Source organism: Sinohyriopsis cumingii, chromosome 8, assembly GCF_028554795.1.
Source record: "Sinohyriopsis cumingii isolate HCF-2022 chromosome 8, ASM2855479v2, whole genome shotgun sequence".
NCBI lineage: Eukaryota > Metazoa > Mollusca > Bivalvia > Unionida > Unionidae > Sinohyriopsis > Sinohyriopsis cumingii.
The window spans coordinates 80,346,104-80,352,391 of record NC_142968.1 but is presented as its reverse complement, the minus strand read 5'-3'; the positions used below and the strand labels follow the sequence as shown (position 1 = coordinate 80,352,391).

General features: G+C 36.5%; 1 long non-coding RNA gene across 1 annotated transcript; it reads left to right on the top strand.

Moving 5' to 3' along the window:
• The first annotated feature begins 2,398 nt into the window (after positions 1 to 2,398).
• On the top strand, positions 2,399 to 5,837 carry LOC149793959 (uncharacterized). Its single transcript, XR_016422594.1, has 2 exons — positions 2,399 to 2,474; positions 5,118 to 5,837. It is a non-coding gene; the product is annotated as an uncharacterized LOC149793959 (long non-coding RNA).
• The last annotated feature ends 451 nt before the right edge of the window (positions 5,838 to 6,288 follow it).

Below are 6,288 nucleotides of genomic sequence, written 5' to 3'. Positions count from 1 at the left end.
GAAAGAAGAAGTGTAAGAACTTTTTAAAGTGTTCTGTGGTGAATTGTGAATTGGATTGTAAAAAATGGATAAAAGAATACATGAATGATATAAGGTAAGTGTCTTTGAGTTTTGATTTTAAAATAAGAAGCTACACTCAAGCACTCATACACAGACACGTACTATAAGGGTAAAATGGGTGGGGTTTATTTTTGAGTTATTGGCAAATTTAAATTGTATTTCTTTTCGAGAAATGTGGGTGGCCCTGAAAAGGGCCTTTTTTCTTTATGGTGTAGGAGTGAGTTTAACCAATCAACTTTAACTGCCTTAAGCCTTTGCCACGGCCAAGGCCTACTTCTGATGATTGGGTTGAAATCACTAAGGGTGGTACGACAGGCTTAGTCACAGGGTTGGCGTGTTTAGCTCGGGAAGGTCGTATTCTCTTCGGTCGTGATAAAGAAGTCTGATACATTTGTTTCAGACTTCTTAACTCCGCTAAAATGTCCAACAGTACCGTAGCCGTTTGATTTTCACCCTCTTGTTTCTTTGCTGCTACTTCTTCTTGCTGTTGTTGCTGTTGTTTTTTTCTTACCTCTTCTTGTTGCTGTTGCTGTTGCTGTAGGAGAAAAGCTTGTTCCGCTTCCTTTTGTCGTTGCATAAATTTCTCCAGTTCTTCTTTCTGTCTCTGTCTAAAATTCTCCACTTGCGGTAATGAAGAAGGTAACGAAGGTTCCGGAACAAATTCTTGCGAGGTAAGAAAATCCACAAAATCCCAATGTACCTCTTCTGAAAGTAAGTCCGGGTTCCCTTGGGCAGTCTCCCCTGCTGGTGCACCCCAATGGATCGTTTTCTGAGTTTCCGTCATGTTGAATCACTGTCGCATAGATTGACTGCACACAAGCGCTAACGAATCTATATAGACCACTTTACGTCACAGACTGCTCTCTTCGGATTGGATGCGAGCTGACTGAATTTTGTAACGCGTGTTCGGATTGGTGAATGAATTCAATCCGTTTCAATCCTTCCTGTACCTATAAATAAGCGCAGTTCACTGCATTGATTCACCTGTTCTCGTCGCTTCAAGATGTGGACCGATGTGCAATCTTCTACGCTTGTGTCTTCCATGATGTTTAGGACGGACATGCTCATGTATGTCCGATCCAAGTGGACCATTGTCCACAGGACAAACACCAGCCTGTGGATACGTAGGATCTACGTTGAAAGACAAGGATGCCTGAAAAGAGTGCTGATTTACGGACCAACAGTGAGACGTAGCCTAAGGACAAGAAGAAGACCAATGCGGTACCATTTATGTTAATGAATACATTAACATAAACCCAAAGGCCCTTTTCAGGGCCAGCCATATTTCTCGAAAAGAGATAGCCTTTCCATTGCCTACCCCTTTTTTAAATTTAAATTTAAATTTAAATTTAAATTTAAATTTAAAAAAAAAAATCCCAAAAGCCCGAACTCTATTCCCCATGTTAATTTCCCCTTGTCGCTAGACAGACCCACACTATAGTTCCATGTTAAATTCCCCTTGTCGCTAGAGTGACCCACGATTTATTCCAATGTTAATTTCCCTTGTCGCTAATCTGACCCACGATTTTTCGCCATGTTAAATTTCCATTGTCGCTAATCTGACCCAGGGGTCTCTGTAATGCTAATTCCCATTGTCGCTAATCTATCCCCATTTACTACTCATATATATTAGAAACTAAAAGTTTTTGAAAACTGTGAGGTGTGACCTTAGTAACTATAAAGAAATAAAAAAACGGTAGCCAAAACATTTGCATGAATCTTGTAAGGTTTTGATGTTGTCCACGAAATAGGTCGATGGGTGAGAGTATGTCTTAAAATGGATGTCTTTCTTTCGTAATGATTCTCTTCCAATACAAACATAATCCACTGAAGATTTTAGGAAATATAAGCAATCCAAAATGCAAATAATAATAATAATAATAATAATAATAATAATACTATTTTATTATTGTTATTATTATTATTATTATTATTATTATTATTATTATTATTATTATTTCCAAAACCTGAACGATGTGGTTGATATCTTTGACGTAAGAAACGTTACTACCATGCGTTTAGTACAACAAAAATCGGTCGCTAAATTAACTATTACTTAACGTCATAGTTGTTTTGACGGCCGACTTAGAATGTTGTATCCTATGTCTTACTACTCCAGTAATGAAACTTGTATAATTGCAACGCAAGTACTTGACTGTAGTTTCACTGGTTGCGCAGAACGTAATATACGATGATCAACACTTGGACTACGCACAAACTCTTACTATTCGCTATTATTACCGCCACAAATGTGCACACATATTCGCTTAAGTTTTCTTTTCGCGTTTCATCTTCTATACGGTGACAGAGGATGTTCTGTTCAGGTGTAAAATAAAGGAATTCTGGGATTGGTCTGCACATGTCAAGGCCGCCATGGAGAAGTTGAGAAAGTTCGCGGGAAAGTTTTTATAAAGGTATACTTGAAGGGAATCAAGCGTACATGTTAAGAAAATCTATGATTTATATTCGAATTCATATCTATAATCTCTTTACGACAGTACGGTGGACTGACTGCCTTAAAAGTAACTTTCTTATGTCATATGGGCATTGAGCCATTGTAAAAAAGTAGGACACGGCATGGGTAACAAAATGGGAGCACATGTGAGGTGAAACTCTTTGCAAGTTCTAAAACTTTTCATATACGGCTGAGAGGTTGATATTTATACAGAGAAAATGGCGTACAGAAGATTTACTTGTATCACCAAACTAGTGTACGAATTTTAAGATAAATGCCCCTGAAGTGGCGCAGAGGTCGAGTAGTGTTCTTTTGTGAATGCAAGTTTATCGATGTTGTGTGTTCCATTATCTCTCCTTCAGTAAGTAAACTTAAATTATTCAATTGTTCACATGTATGTGTATGTATCATAATGTAAGTGTATCTTGTCTTCATGTGCTTCTGATAAATTGTTGTAAAAAAATGTCTAAGGAAAACGCTCTTGTGAAAACGGGAAATGAAAATAACCAGAAAAATGCCAGGGATAAATAAAAAGTCATACCTTTACCTTGGCGGTTATGAGAGAACATCATGGGGAAAATATAAAAGTTTTGTCAACATAAATAAAACTGTACATCACTTTAATATTTCCGTTTCATCAGCTACATCCAACTACTGCACATTTGAACATTTCTGATGACCGATGTCATAATGCATCTCATCTGACTTGCATGTGTATAAACAAACCCGGGGAAGTTAACATAGCTGTGTAATTAGTAATTGGAAGAAATAATTCTTCATGATAACAAAAACAAATGTTAAGATTTTCCTTTTAATGTTCTAAATAAGCTAGTCATCAAATGCCATTCATACCATATACATTTGCAGTCCCTTATTTTGAACTTTTGATGCATAGAATCATGCTTAGCACAATGCCAATAAATGATCTGCTGCACAAGTTAAACAGTGCAATCAGAATTGGACACATGACTATATTCAGTTCAAATTTTTGTTTTTTATCAAATTTGGGGGACCCCATTATTGTGGCGTATTGTCAACTTGTTAGTTTTGTTTCATTGTGGGATCTTAAATTTGTAGCATAAAGCTAGGTAATGAACCCTGTCCTCTGCCAATTCATTAAAGGTGGGGTGAACAAATTTAAGATTTATGCATGTTTGGGGTTGACTACAAATATTAGAGTATCATAAATCATAACTATTAAGTGTTCTCCTACAACTCGGGCATACAAAGATCTTAATTAAATTTATGAATAATTGAACATTTTTAGGAACTCTGACATTTACATACCAATTTTGTTGTTGGTTTACTTTGATACCATACTACCAACAATTGTTGTATATTTCAGTAGCCACTGTAATAGGTTAGCATTTGAGCACCTCCCAGTAGAGATCACCTTGGAATGCCCGACACATTGATGGATTTGTTGATCTGAAATGAAAATCATTCCCCATGACCATTACCCCGTATTGATTACAAATGATCAACTGTACATAAACTTGTTTTTTGTGTTTTCTAAGTACACCTTTCCCTCGATAACTTGTATACAATGGGGTCCACAAACATAGAATATAAGCAAGGGCACGAGTTACCAAGGGAAGTGCCAAAAATACTAGACATCGAAAAACCACAGGGGAGTTTTGAAACTGGGCTGTTTAGTGATTGAATCCTTGTTTTACAATGTCGTATATAAAAATTGTTAATAATGCGTTTCTTCTAATGAAGTTGTTTATGATTCTGTGTAAATTACATTTATTTTCAAATTGTCCATTGTGAAATATCATTATCATTGATCCAAATGGTTTTAACAAACATCATCTGTCCATGAAAACATCTGTGTACAGTGTGACCTTGCTATAATATGGTAGTTAGGAGCCATAGAACCTGGTCGTGTTGTAGACTAAACTGTGTTATACACAACCAGGTCAATTAGCTGAAAATGATGCATGGACCAAAAACATTTGTGGGGGGTAGATAATAAATTTTGTCACAGATCATTTAGGTCTGGATTCAGGGGATAAACATGGCACGATCGTGTAACGAATGATGAAGCACATTTGCTATTCAGTTGGTAACAGTTAGTTTGCATTTTAAGTCAGCATTGGTCGTGTTCATAAGCATAAACTTTTTTCCTGAAAAAAGGAAACTTGAGGCACAGTAAACGTGTTCCAGTCATGTTGGAAAATGAAACAATCCATCAGATTCTATTGCATTTATTTAAGTTTGGTACTGACTTCTTTGAAGAAGGTTCTTTGTTTTTACTGAAGATTGTAGTCTTTTTTTCTTTTATGAAGTTTGCATATGTTATCGAAGTTGCCACTAAAGGGCACAGTGGAGATCCATACAAATTCCTGTTTCTTATTGTGGTGGCAACATAATTGTATTGCGTGATCGAGGCTGATTTTGTTCTCTCAGTTTGCTTAGTATGTTTTTATAACAATTGGTGCTTCAGAGGTAACGTTTTCTTTGACATTTCAGCAAACTAATTGATCTTGGTACATTTTAAAAAAAGAAATTGGCCTTCGTTTGGTCGTTGCTAGTTACTGTTCCTCCCTGTTTATTGAATAGACCAACATGTAAGATTTTTTTTTTACATTTGTGGTAGCGGAGTGATGCGGCCTTCCACGCATGCGTCAGAAACTTAAAAGGGTCAACAAATGATAGAGATGCAGATGTTCTGGTCTGATGACAGGGATTACTACAGATAATGTGAGTGTTCTGAAGGATTTAATTCTGAATGCAAAGAAGAAGAATTTTACTTACCATCCACATACAAATGTCAGTCTGTGTAAATATATTAATTACTAGTGAGCGGACGTAAATACAACAAAAGATACATTATCAGATAATACCTTGTTCTGTTATCTCCACTACCAGAAATGTAACTCGCCCACCCCAAAAATGGATATCTCAACATGCTGTACTTGTGCTAGATGTCAACATAAGTGGATTATTTCAGTGCATTTGATGTCAAGTCTGTGGCTTCCTTTCGTGGGGTCTCTGAATTTCTCCACTCCAAAACAAAAGTTGTATATACAAGTTTAAAGAGCCAACAATGTCGCCAATAAAAAAAAATCACCGGATGGTATATTTTGCTGCCAATAAGGGAAAAAAATCAGAGTTTGCAACATTGACCAAGCCCTACGCGATCCCAGAATAAATTTTACACATTATTTTTTGTACTTTTAAGAAGAAAAAACTACATTCTTGTGTGCGAGAAAAATACATTTAAAATTTCAGGAGCCATGCCACGATCGTCTTGTATTATTCATATTATTCATATGCAATCCCTTCCCCAAAATGATAATAAACTTTTTACATTTTATTTCATATTTTTTAAGAATTTCTTTTTTTGTGTACGAGAAAAATGAATGTATATGAAATTTCGGGAGCCACACCACGATCGTGTTATATCTGAATTCATGTTATAAAAGAGTGTACTATAGCGGGGTTACACATACATGCCAGCCATTACGCTTTTGGCTTAATCATTATGCTTTTTTCACTAAATTATGCCTTACGCATATCTGTGTTCGGATTACATGTTTTTGCATATGTCCCCCTCCCCAAAAAATAATTTGTTTTTTTAATGCAAGAGCCTTTGGACGCCTCTGCTCCATTCACATACAGGTGCCTTTGGACGCCTCTACTCCATTTGCATACAAGCGCTTTTTGACGTCTCTACACCATTCTCATGGAAGCGCCTTTTGATGCCTGCTTTAAACATCAGCCATTTTGAGCGGGTTTTCTTAGTGCCACCTTCAGGGAAAACCCCT